Below are 14,579 nucleotides of genomic sequence, written 5' to 3'. Positions count from 1 at the left end.
TTCCCTGCACTGCTGTTTCCGTGTCTTTTGTCCGTCCAAAGTGGAAGGTGCTCACTGTGAAAGCCCAGAGAGAACAGAGAGTGACCGTTTCATGAGGTCACTACAGCTTCATGTGAGCGCTCAGCACTCAGAGAGTCTCTCTCTTTGAACGACAGGACATCAGTGAACCATTCGGGATTATCTTCTGCCCTCAAACCCATGGTTTCCCTCTCTCACACACACACACGCACACACACACACACACACACACGCACGCAGGCACGGACGCACGGACGCACGTACACACACACACACACACACACAAACAGACACACTCGATTGAGTAATGATAGCTCTCATACTTGTTTGGGTGTTGTGTGACTTGATCACATACTAAATGTATGTGATCCCTAATACAAGGCACATTTCAACACGCATACATGGAGGAAACTGTATACCTTGACCAAACACTCACATGCTTGTCCCACTAGCAAACACGTTAGCGAGCGGCCCCCTTGTCATGCAGTGATAACTAAATGCACCCTGACAGCTTTCACCAATGCCGCCGTAGAGCCCATCAATAATTAACCATATTTGGAGGAAAACGTTGCGGTACAGCCGTTGAAGGTGAAAGAGGACACAGCTTTCTATTGCCAAGTTTGCTGGTACGATACCTTGGTACCGAGTGTGTACCTAAGGCTTAGCAACATCTATAATCCTAGACAACCTTCTCAACCGTGAATTCATAGATAAAATACAGCTGGAGGAAGCATTTCACCAACGTTGCAGCTATGAGGTCAGACTGGAAGAAATAAGCACAATTCACATGTGAATACTTTGGAAAGCGCCATTCTCAGGAAGAATCAAGATTAAAAAAGTATTTTTAATCTTTATGTCAAATTTCAAACCCTCCAAATCTGACACTTAAATCTTTAATGATTCCTCCTTCATTATTTACAATCCCTTTGGAGTAAATAAGTCACACAACTTGAGTTAGCAATTCGATGTTCCATTTGGAGCCATGAGTAGAGTAGAACATCAAAACAAGATGGAAATGTTTTGGCACTCGCTTTAGTACTTCACTCTTAAAGAACTGGCCAGCAATTAGATGCATTTCAATACGTCATTTAATATTATAGTCCTTAAAAATAAGAACATGACACTCCGACAGCAGATTTTATGGGATGGAGTGAAACAGTAGAAAATGTTGTACCCAATGACCTGGATCTATCTAGACTAAATGATCTCAATTGTGTGTGTACCAGTTCTCCATTACATTCTAAAGCTCTTTTTACTAATCAGGAAACACAACCAACAGTGTTTCACAACAAACAGCTCTGCGTCTCAAACCATAAAAAGGCAATCAACCAGTATCGGAAGGCTTCACAGCTGGGATTAACCGTGTAGCCTGTCTGAAAGAAACAGCTAATAAAAATGCAACAGATCAACCACTAGGCTGGGTGAACAGACGGATACTAACAAACAATAATAGCCAAAGTCCCCCGTTGAAAGACACCATATGCAGTATACACATGAATGTGAAATATGGAGAGGAAGGGGGGGGGGGGGAGAAGAATGGAGAGAGAGAGCAAGTGAGCGCGACGGACAGCCATTGCTCGTCACATGGCTCATTAGGGCTGCGGCGCCTCAGGGCCCGGGTCCAACTCCCTGGCAGGCTCTCAGAGCGCCGCTGGTCCCAGGGCCCTGGCAGACAGCGCCACGGTGCCTCTCAGGACCGCACCACAATAAGGACACAACACAGGGGCACTTCAAGGACACGGCTGGCTTGAATACAACAACTCATGAAGTGTTTCAAAAGTGTTTTCCCTTGAGTGTTCCTTATTTTTCGTCACGGTTTGGTGGGGTTAGCCGGTGGATGCTGTTAGGAGAGCCCTGAAACGCACCCAGGGTGCGAACAAACCTTTGAGCTCATCTTTCTGTTATATAGCTGGTGTTAAAGGTCCCATGGCATGAACATTTCACTTTATGAGGTTTTCTAACATTAGTTAGAAAGTTCCCCTCACTTCCCCTAGCCTCCCTATGTTCCCCCAGTAGCTAAAAATTGCATTAGGTATAAACCGAGAAGTAGGTATCTTGCTCCGCCTTTGAAAAAGGTTACCTCCCCTTTCTCTGCTTGGCCCGCCCAGAGCCCGCCCATGAGCTAGGACCGTGCGAGTGCCACGTGTGTGTGTGTGTGTGTGAATATGCACACACACTGTAACGCAAGTGTTCTTTGTTATTTGGATAACCGTTCTGCTCAACACAATAACGCAAGCTTGCATAAAGCTCCCATTTGGTGAAAAGACTAGACTGCGTCGGGTTGGTTGAGAAGGAATTGGGAACCGCGACATGGAGGAGAAAAGGATTGTTGCCCAGGATTGTCCGTCGGAGCGGCTCCGGCGGGAGACAACCCTGGGCAACGGGCAGCATTCAGCGGGCAGCGGGGCTCCGACGGACAATCCTGGGAAACAATCCTTTTCTCCTCCATGTCACGGTTCAGTCTGTACTTAATATTGACGTGGAAGTGGAAGAACCAGAGGCGTCTGAGAACCCAACGCAGTCGTTTGAGATTCATAATATCATGCGGAGGCGCAAACAGCTTTTGACCATGATAATATATTATATATATATCTATATATTATATAGATATCTAAATATAATATGATATTATTTAGATATAGAGCTCCAGGACTCCCGCCGGAGCACCCGGAGTGTTCAGTGCACTGTAAACACTAGTGCATGGTACCGTGGCCGCAAGCTGCTCAGGGCCACACCCCCACCCTCCACCTTGACCCGCCTCTAAAAACGGTACGTTTGTGGAGAGCTCATTGTGGGACTGGCTCATAGTGGCTGTAACTCACCAAGGCTGAATTTCTTGAACGTCTTCAAGTACTGTATTAGGGGCCCACTAACACCTATATTAAAGTATCCATAAAATAGCATGCCATGGGATCTTTAACCTCACCTTACTTTCTTTATCCGTACTCCCAAATGGGCGAACACAAGACATTTTCTCAGACTAAATGAATTGCTTAGCAAGTTGCAGTGATCTATTTGCTAATTTGGGCTAGTTGTCCTGGAGCTGAATGGATCAATAAGGACAAGCGCAACGGAGGCTGGGATCCCATTTAGAGTATTGGCGTCATCAGTTTATGCTTGGGCAGAGAGTGGGTTCAGGCTCCATCTGTGCATGACACACACACACACACACACACACACACACACACACACACACACAAATAAATCGGCACACACACAAACCCACCCCACCACCGATGTTTGGATCAATGATCTATATGTGAACACAAAGAAAGGAAAGAGACAGGGAGAGAGAGAGGGAGTCAGCAAGACAGAATGACAGAGAGGGAGGTAGAATCAGAAAGACAGAAAGAGAGGGGGAGAGAGAGAAAGAGAGAGAGAAACCATGCAGACTTTTAATGGAACTAACGATTGGGAGAGAAGAGGAGGAGAGACAGGGATCTGAAGTGCTAAGCAGCACGACATTCAGAAGCCTCGTAAGATGTAGAACAAGGTAAATTATACATGAAACTGAAGCCGATAATGTAATGGTAATGTGCAAAGTTAACGCACAACTAAATTATCCACATTGGTGCTGTATTATTTATTAATGTGAACAAAGCAAGATTGACAGCAAGTTAGAAAGCTAGTAAGGACTGTGTATATTGTTTAAGTGCAGTTGTCCTTCATCTATTTCTGGATCCCTCATTCCTCCCAACTTCTGCTTGCCATAGCTGTGCTATAATAGAGGAAATGATAGTAGCCGCAGTAAATAATGTTTTCGAGGTTGTTTACACATTCTTTTCAACCGTGTCATAAAGCCAGTTTTAAAAGGCCTTTCTGATATGTATATGAGCAACATTATATGAATATAGCATGTAACATCAACTCTTGGGAAGATACAACTTACCCTATGAAAAAATCATGGACAGCTTTACAATGGCCCATAATAGAGGGCCCTACTTCACCAGTTCACCAGCCACAACACCTCCATGGCTGACTCACCTTAAGGGTGTGTGATAATATGGGCGGTTTGAGGGGGTGGAGACTTTAATGGTCAGAAATATAAACACGACACATACTGCGCACTGCACATCAATTCTACACCTACACACACACACACACACACACATTCTCTCCCTTTCTCCAAGTCTCTCTAGCTTACACTTATGCATGCACAAACACACACAAGCAAACATGTACACACCTGCAAACACATACACACACACACACACACATGCACAGACACACACTCATGCCCACATGCACACTGTGAAAGAGGAAAAGATCGAAAGAAAGAAAGAGAAAGAGAGAGACCTAGAAGGAAATATACTCATATATATATACTCAGACAATTGTGTACACTAATGGATGTACACACACATCCATTAGTGTATGCCTGTGCACGTGTGAAAATCAGTACATAATTACTTTTATGTGATAATCTGAGGCGCAATAATATCCCACACCAGAGTCTGTGCAATTGTTCCCATATCTATCTTTGTTGCTATAGCTACAGTAACCAGGTAACCTGATGGCAATTAGCTTTCATACGTGTGTGTGTGTGTGTGTGTGTGTGTGTGTGTGTGTGTGTGTGTGTGTGTGTGTGTGTGTGTGTGTGTGTGTGTGTGTGTGTGTGTGTGTGTGTGTAAAATGAAGAGCACAAATTGTGCGGCATGCCATGTGAGTCCTGGTGGTTCTGCTGAAAGACCCCCCAGTGTGCATCATAATGATAACGCATTCCATAAAAATAACTTATCACGCTTTTACGAAACTATTTATCACCGGCATGTGAAAACACCCCCCCATGGTGCCGGGTGTAGAGGTATCAAGAGCAGGGGAATCTGCATAATCACACTATCACTTACACAGAGTGACTGGCACAAGATTCACATGCGTTGGTAATATGAATCTTTATGCCGCGTTTAAAGAAAGATTAGCAACGCAATGGTGTTCTGCCTGTGGCACAGAAAGTGGAAATGCACAAGTGTTTATTACTACACGGTGGTATTATTATGCAGCCAGCACCGTTGTCACTCTGTGTGTGTTGGCTCATTTTGAGGCATTTTGATCACTTTTCTTTTTTCTTCTCCTTGAAATATATGAAAGATTGAACTCACGTGCTTTCTATTGTTGAGTACCGTAATTGAGTTGGGTTTCGGTGCAGACTCAGTAACAGTGAATTTTGTTAAACTGAGAGCAGTACTGAGATGGATGCTGTTGTTAAAGGAAAATATTAGGCTGGGCGGCTGTGCCAAGGCTGACGTTATTTGCCTGTTAAAGGTTTGTTGTCGAGAAGGGATTGTAGACATATGAGATTCCTTTGTATATGTTTAACCGTAACAACCAAGGTAAACAACAAGATAAGTATAATGTAGGAGAAATATTCAATTTGGCCTGGCACATATTTATCAAGTTTTCTAATTTAAGCTAACATTGGAGGTAAATTGAAAACTAATATTGAAATGTAACGTTGTTTACTCGCCTTGTTAACAGCTGCTACAACAAAGTCTTACATACTATAAGGAACATTTCAGCTAGTCAGAGCTGTGGAATGAGATTGTCAATACGAATTAGGAGGTATTAATGTTGAGCCCTCCAAATCCAAAGTAACCAAGATAGAACCTAATATAATAAGAAATAAATAATAAAGCCTCCAGGGTTTAAGGGGAGGTTTAAAATCACTCTGAAATTCCTCCCCAATTGTAATTTTAGATTAAATTAAAATATCTCTTTCTAGAAGTTTGAAACCTTTTAAATGGTACAGAAAGAAGGTACAGCTTCTCATTGTCAATGCATTGCTAACTTTCACGGTGGCCTGCAGAACAAATTCAAAAAATGTAAATACTATGACATCTGATCCACAATAAGGCAATGTCCACACAGACTGCAACAAACTAAAAAAAACACACATGCACACACAAATGGGACAACAGGGGTAGATATCAGATTGCAAGAAACCCCATACTCACACACTCAATCAATATTCCCTATATGCCATCACTAAATAGTTCATATCGACAGTCACACATGATTCATAACCCAGGGAATGCCATTAGAGGGGTTCAACTATTATTGGCTGAATAAGGATGCCACCCAGTCACATGCAAATCTCCAGACGCCACTTAAATTTTGTGTTTGTCAAAAATGCACACGCATCCGGGTCAAGGGTCATTCTTTCATCATGATTTTATTTGAGAAAACTCTTAATAATGTCATGTTCTTCGGATTTACTGTACATATAATGGTTATTCGCATGTCTGTATTCACTCTGATACTTATGAATGAATAACCATTTAGATGCTTGTTTTACTAATATATTAATGGATAGATAGTCTGAGATCGGAATAACAGAGGTTGTGGAAATGGACATCAACAGAAAAGACAGTTGGTTACAATCAAGTTATAAAAACTCACAAAAAAGCATTGGTTTGATAGTTAAAGTTTGGCATGTATAATAGCATATATCAGATCATATCAATTAAAAAACAATGCACCATGTATGATTTCAATCCAACAAAGGGCATTTACTTGTCTTGGTTGTGGTAACCTTTTTTTATCCTGGCTGTCTTCAGCTGTTTCATGTCAAGCAGAGACAGGCTTGGGTTTAAGGCTGGGGTTATCATCTGTCGAGCTTTATAAGAACTCCAGGTCTCCCTACAGCCTTCTTTCTTAGCTCAATTAGTTAGAGCAACTTCTTTGGTTGTTTTGGTTGTTTGGCTAGCTGAAACCATGCTGTTCTCTATAAAAACGTGGGGTTTGACAGATCATTGACAGCTGTCTAGGCATACAATGACATTGACCAGGACAGCTAGACATGGAAGCTCTTCTGATAGACACCTGACACCTGCACCCAAAACAAGTGAGTAATTACTTAATTGGGTCATTTAGTGATTGCGGTTGTAGTAATTTATATTATATATTTGGTAATTTTGTGTGATAATATTTCTTGAGGCAGCCACAGTGTTTGGGTGTTGATGATATAAAATCTCATAGCCTTTGGCAGAAGCACGATGAAACGTCAAAACAATTAATTAGTTCCCAGGGAATACTCTATTTAAACAGTATGTTCTTGTGTAAGAGTGGGCACACGCTGAGCGAGGAGCAACAGTGTGTGTGTGTGTGTGTGTGTGCGTGAGAGTGTGTGTGTGTGTGTGTGTGTGTGTGTGTGTGTGTGTGTGTGTGTGTGTGTGTGTGTGTGTGTGTGTGTGTGTGTGTGTGTGTTCACTGTGTTAAGACGGGGCTGCGAGGGGTCTGCTGTCACTCCTGCTATGTGGTAAATGATTGACAAGCTCCAATAGTATGTGACCAGTCGGTCTGTCTGTCTTCAATATAAAAGCTCAATCCTGTCTACATCATCTCATGGATTGAAGTTCTCTGCTTCATACTGTGACATTTCACTGTGGTACATCTAAATGTTGTGGCTACAAGGTCTGACTGACAGCTGGTGGTAAAGATGCTGTTTTGTTTTTTGCTTGATTTCAAGAGATAAAATCAAAGGCTCATTCTTGAATAAAAGGCCAGTTTTAAACTCAGTGCTGCAGGTTGCTAAAGCCTTATTACTTACAATGTGGGTGTATAGTAACAAGAGGACCTTCAAGGAGATGAATACCTTGGAGCAACTAGCACCATCACAGAGGTTGTTGTGCCCTGTTGGATTCTAAGTGGCTCTGTCGGAGAACGTCCGTGGGAGTGGAGCTAGGATTCATGCCTTCTTCGACCAAGAAGACAAGCCACTGTGTTCCCGAGCACCGTGACACAATGGAAGAGGCAGCAAGCATCAGCCATATCATGTACAGAATGTACAACACTGTGGCTTCACTCCCCCTCACAATCACAGTGCGTATCACGTGAATAATGGCATGAACATCACTGTCTGAAGTTCTCTGCTGCTCCTGCTGGCGTTCTCTGTGTATCTCTCTACGGGGTGAACTGGGAGAACTGCTACCGGCTGTTTAGTTGTTGTTCCTTTTTTTACTTGATATTTCATTAGTTTTTTCAGCGCTACAACACGACACACAAATCCCAGTAATCTCATTTGGGAGAGAGATTTCCCGTCCAGGGAGACAATGTTCCGAGCTCTGTATGGAGGATTTTTCATCTTCGGGGGGGGGGGGGGGGGGCGGACGGGGAGATGAGACGGCCCGACGTGGCAGTCCTGGAGCGGTCAGAAAGTGCACGTGATGCGGCAGCAGCCCTTTAGTGTGAGCTCTCTCTCTCTGCACATCAAAGCGGCTGCCCGCACGCTCTCCATGCTGCTTATCAGGATTCCGGCCTGGTGCCTTCAAAGGGCTTTACAGCTTCCTTTCCCCAAAAAAATCTGTTACACGGTGGAACCCCATTTCGACGTGTCCTGTCATCTGGTTGTTGTGTGTGTGAACCAATACGAACGGGACGGCAAGAAAAGAAGAAAGAATGATGGAAAGAAAGAACAACAAAACAGGGATGTGCTCGTACACAAAGCACGACGATGAGTAAAAAGAAAAAGAGGAAAAGATGAGAACCCAGTGGGACCGACAAAGAGTGTGGGGACGGTTACGTGCAACGGGAGAATGATTAAAGAGCAGAGGGGTTCAGAGCTGCTGCAGCGGGGCGGAAGCCGCTTTGTGTTTAAGTAGAGCTGCGACTGGGGGGGGGGGGCTCTCCTTTACAGACGCTGCGTCAAAGCCCTGCAACTCCTTCAGAACAGCACTTCTTAGATTGTTGGAGAGGAACAATAATTGACCCGGGTTCTTGAGACCCGTGATGGATTTCTGAGAAGCCGGGCCACGGCGGATATATGACACTAGCCACATCAGCAGGTGTGCAGTGTTTGTTTATTATTGGATTCAGACCACGGATCAATTCTGTCTTACATGTCTGCATCTGTTGGTGTCACCTCATTTTAAGACTGCCGTTGAACTTAGCTGGGCTGTTTAAGTCATAGCTGACATGTTGTTCAACGCAGTGTTCTGATTTTGCTTCTCTTATAGGTACTTGCACACCAGGCTTAGTTTGATGGGCTGGGCACACTAACACTATGGTTGGGCTTTGTTGGGATTTGTAAGGGAAGTGTGCAAGCACATTAACAAAGGGTACCCACATTGAATGCCTGTTAACAAAAGCACTAGTATACACAGTATAGTATGTGTATATTTGTGTATATTTGAATTTCTTTTTTGTTCCGTGGTATCATAAATCAACATACTATACCTTATACTAATTGTATCTGTTGCAACATGAGTTGACTCATCCAATTGGTACCATTAACGGTGAGCATTGTGCCTCGCAGCCTCGCTATCCCTTCAGGTATACAAATCAGTCCCTGTATACCTTCAGGTATACAGGGACTGATATACAGATCAGTCCCTGTGTTTCCCAGGGTTACCCCGTCTGTCAGGACCTGTGGTCGTGAAGACGTTGGAAGTGGAACACTCTGTTCCTGCTGTCAACCAGCGTCTGCAAATAAAGAACTACCCATCAGTGCAGCATCCTCCGCTCAGCAAGCCAGGTCACAGCAGGCGCTGCGGGCAGGTACAGAGTATACCTGCTTTACCCCGAGAGAACCGAAACACAAAGAGAGCCATCCTCAAATAACCACACAGGAAAAAAACACGTAGGAAGAACTGCCACTCACTCCAAGTCTATTGTGAGAGTGCTCAGAGTAAGGGCTGACCCACTGTGCACCGTCTGCAAGCATGCCTATGGTGGGTCTGGGGGTTCTGGTGGTTGTGGTGCTGGTTTGTGTGTGTATGTAGTATGTACGTGGGTGTGTGTTTGTTTGTTTGCTTGTGTGTGTTTGTTTGTTTCTTGAGCAAATGTTATGCATGCAATGCTCTCAATCCTTCAAGAAACGCTCTCTACAGAAGCATTTCCGAAGCTATTTTAGGAAATGGAAAGAAATACAAAAAACTAGAAACAGACCATGCATCTTAAAATAGCCGTGTTGTGTTTGGCATCAGTCTCTTCTTTGCGTGTTCTTCACCATGTGGTCGTCAGGTTTATCACTCTATATGAGGGGAGGACGGGAATGAAGCCATTGGTTTGAAATCCTGGTTTTCTGCAAACCGTTGACAACAGATATGTTACCACTGCCGGGACTACTTGCTATATTCAAACGGAGAACTGTAATTTTCTCAAAATGTAGAAACGCCTCAAGGGAGGCGTGACAGCAAGGTGAGAAAGGCACAAAAAGAAAGGCCCACCATAATGGAAAGGACGCCTGATACCGGTTTCTGTTTTAAGCTGCTGGCGGAGACATCTTGGCAGGTTGGCAGTTCCGCTGGGCATCAATGCTTCTCTATTTGTTTCATGGCTACCATTTCGTAAACAACCTCATCATGTGTTGGGCCGTTTTTTTCAAATGTGTCTGAACTGAGAGTTCTTTTTTTTTTAAAGCTTCTGTACTTCATTCTTGGATATATATCTTTTCACACACACACTGTAAATTGCTTTAACATCTACCCCAAAAATGATATTGATTCCTTACTTCTTGTGACCACAGCAAAAGAGGGATCAGGTGAAGATAAATCAGTGTTAAAGCACTGGGAGGTGAATGTCAATTAAATGCTCTGTAGCCCAGCTCAACACCTCTCCGTACCCCCACTCATGAGCTACGTGGAAAGAAATATGCTGATCGTGTTCACAGTTGGGGTAAGGAGGTGGTTTACAGTAGATGAGATCCATTTTGTTTCAAGTCTTTCTACCACAGCAGCGGTGTCGTGAGGCCTGGGCATACAAAGACCTGAATGATTTATGAATAGCAGAGGATCAAAAAAAAAAAGTATATGTATATATATATATTTCTTTTAACAATAACAATAGTTTTTTCAACAATAAAAAAATATATATAATAAAAAAGATATATATATATATATATATATATATATATATATATATATAAAACGCTGGTTTTTTATAAATAATAATAATAATACAAACATTTGTATTTTTGTATCATTGTTCTGAATCTGTTCATCTGTCAATCCAATCATGCAATTAAGTCCTCTAAAATAACAGGATAATGTGGATCAAAAACACAAGTATGTTTTGGTTCGTCTGTGTGTCATTCAAGCAGCTACTTCACGCTACTCGCCACATGGGCATTTTGTGTGAGTGCGAGAGACAAAGAGAGAGAGAGAACCTGTTACAGGCCCGTCAGTTAGTGACAGTGACAGTTAGCTGTGAAGTATTATGCTTCTACTCAAAACTAGTTGTAATTATTAACAACTACCAAATTACCAAATCACAATTCATAATTCATCTGGAAAGAAAACAGCAGTTTTTGGGGTACACATTTCCATTATTCAACGATAAAGAAATATACCTTGAATGTAGATAAGATGCCATATTGCATAAGAGCATCAAAATAGAGCTTGTGTATCAAACCAATGTTCCCTCACCCCTACAGAGGGCCGGGCTCAGGCCTGAGTGTTTACACATCCCAGAGCCCCCCTGTCAAACAGTTTGGTCAATTAGTATGCAAGGTTTGCTCATCCATGCTTGCTGAAAGTTAGATGGAGAGAATTACTGTGAAAAAACATTGCAAACTATCCTGAACAGTTACAAGTTAAACACTTAATATGCAAGATATATTTTTAACTGCAACCACGATCCTTTAAGGCCTTCTCTACTGCAGCAAAGTGCTATGAGCACTCATTACTATGGATTATATTAGTTTGATAGTGGGTTTGATATTCTTAGTATGTGTTGTCCATCTTGATTCGCTTCTCAAAACTTTTAGCAAAATACTCAATTCTTTCATGTTGCTGCAGTATAAGTTTCATACTATATCGAGCGGTCGATGAAAATACATCAATCAAAATAACAGGCAGTATCCCAAAGACCCCTTAGTCATCATCTTACCGAGAACATTTTCAGCGCAATTCCCGGCAGATCGCCACAAAAACGTTCCACAGTTTGTTCCTTCCCTATCAACCTACAGACAGGCCTGGTGGTTAATACGGGATAATCTCTGTGGCTAATGCCCAAAGGCTGACTGTGCCGCTCTCCCCTCTCTCCTCTGAATCGCCCCCTGGGGGTATTTTTATTTTTATTTTATATCTGGCATTTATTGTTCCGGAGTAGCAAGAGGATGTGTGCGACAAACCAAAATGCACACAACACAGCACACTAGCCTTCTCCCAAGTGTATTCATTAAATACCACTCGCATCACGTCAATTGACAGGTGTAGGTGGCGCTGTGTGGGTTGTTGGCTCTTTCGCTTTGTTTGTTTATTTATTTCCCTTTGAGTGTGTCAGGCGGCTGCATCTATTGGAGGAAAAGTGTGATGAGATGATGGCTCAAAATGGAGGGTATCGTTCAGGAAGAGTGCCTCTAAGAACAACAGGAGGAGTTCAAAGCGCCACCAGGCGCCACTTTTACCAAGTCTAGAATATAACGTTAACAACACGCCCCTTCATGTACTGTCGAGAAACGTCCCGTGCTGATCAGCATCAGCACACACATGCCTGTGCTTTTCCGGCCGACCGTCCGACCGGTAACCCCATTAAAGCACGTTGTGTCAAGGTGACAACAAGATGACTCACTGGAAGAGCCGCCAACCTCACGGTGACACGCGGTTACGGAGGAGAATTACAGCCGAGACGAAACCGCAATGTCCCTTTTTCCCATTATGGCCCAGTGGAGTGACGCAAAGGCACCGCTCCGTTAGAAGGTGATATAAATAGAGACATACAGACAGACAGCGGGGGGGGGGGGCAATACCAAAGCCGTTGGGGAAACGCTGTGGCCTTTTTCTTTGCCTTGAAGATAACTATATGGCAGTCGAGCAACAGCAGACACTTTGAAGATTGTTAAAGGACGTGAAAAACCCAGAGTTGGGGACGCAATCGACAAGTATTCAAACCTCTACCGGTTTTTACCCGTCAACAAAAATGAAGGCAAGCAGGATGTTCTGTTGTATTTTACTAGACAGATCTACTATGCTAATGTCAATCAAAATGTCCCAGCAGGCTTTAGCCTCACATAGCTGTCACAGAGATGTTAGAGGAAACTAGGCTGCAGGTTTATCCTGTGTGTCTGTCTATTTGGAAATATTCTTCTTTCCTTCCTTCCTTCCTTCCCCTACCTCCTACCCTTTGTCTTTCCCACTCTAGCTCCTTCCCTTAGCCGTTGTGAGTTAACATCCACAACAGGTGCATGTATATCACTTATCCCCATCCTTTTGATTATGAGGAACATGCATCATAAAGAATCTTTGATTTCTCCGCTAACAGAGTTTGAGCAGAGAAACCCAGTCAAAGGAGGGAAGAGAGGAGGAGGAGGAGGGGGTGAGATATGGGTTTGAATCCCATCCATATGCATGTCCATCCACGGGCCGCTCCGTATCACATCCACTACAGTCGGATCAAAAGGCCAGGTGATATTTGATATGGAAATGAGCAAAGTGATTGGCCACTGGCCCACCTGTTCAAAGGCGATAGGGCGCTGCATCATCACTTCGGAGGACCTGAGCGTGAGCAGAAGTGATGCCTTACTGATAACCCCTCAGTGGGGATCTCATGCTGACCGCCAGCCCCGCATCAAAAGACACTTGAAAGCTTGGAGGGAATATTTTCACCCGGGTAGCCTGTGCCCACTCCACCGAGAAGCATGGGGGTACACTAGATAACTGCTCAACTCTGTGGGTGAACATGAGCCCCCCACCCCCCCCCCCGTGTTCCAGCCCTGTACTCAATAAGGGTTAATTGGTGTTTACTTGGGCGATGTCAGCAGGAAGCCAGTAATAGGTGCACTGTTATTAACGGCCCACCACCAGAGCCCGTGGTGGTTACCCGTGCTCGGAAATGAGGCGTAGCCGCTAACTGGAGCATTGCATTTAACGATGAGACTCGCTTGCTACGCTCCAATGGCTGCTCTACAGTTTACATATTGTCTGTTCAATGCAAAGCAAACAACTCCATCCAGGACAGAAAATCGTCTTGAGGAACACTGCCCAATGCTGATGGCTGATTATGGTTACAAATAAGAACATTTAGATGACAGATTCAGATTACTGCTGTTAATATGAAAATTGTACAGAAAATGTATGTACAGTATCTATATACATTTTCAATCAATTTTGTACATTTGGTTTGCAAATACATAACAAATACATAATAAATATAGTCAACCTCATCAAATATCCTTGTTCATTTCCCCACAGTTCCGGACGGGGGGGGGGGGGCGATAAATCTAGATATATACTTTGTATAAATAAATATCGAATCATATCCCTGGTGGCCCACGTCTCTCTCCCTCCGCTGACTAACAAGCTGGGATATCAAAGCACTGGTGAGACCAAAGGCTGGAGATGAGCTTTGAGCTCCAGCTAATTGGATGAGGCGGGGGGGGGGGGGGGGGGGGGGTGGTGATCAGTACGCAGCAGCAGCAGTGTGGAGCACGGACCCAGGACAGAGGGGGCAAAGTTTGACAGCCAGGCGACGCATCAGTGCAACAACATGCCTCCTCCCAATTACCAGCCGTGAACAAAAGACATCAAGAGAAAGGACATTTCGTTAGGATCAAACAGAGGATGGACGCACAGTCCCGACCCGAGGAGTGTCTGCGGCGAAACTTGCGACGTGAGTCTTTCCGCTCC

The 14,579-nt window shown here is 43.8% G+C and overlaps 1 protein-coding gene across 1 annotated transcript in view; it reads right to left on the bottom strand.

Annotated features, from left to right (window-relative positions):
• The window catches only part of dner (delta/notch-like EGF repeat containing), a gene marked incomplete at its 3' end in the record, with an annotated part of 37,221 nt that overhangs the window by 19,237 nt on the left and 3,405 nt on the right, over nt 1-14,579 (bottom strand). The window lies entirely within an intron of this gene.

Source organism: Micromesistius poutassou, assembly GCF_964030765.1.
Source record: "Micromesistius poutassou genome assembly, chromosome: 4".
NCBI classification, from domain to species: domain Eukaryota; kingdom Metazoa; phylum Chordata; class Actinopteri; order Gadiformes; family Gadidae; genus Micromesistius; species Micromesistius poutassou.
Note: the sequence above shows the minus strand (reverse complement) of the source record. Positions and strands in the feature narration are given on the sequence as shown.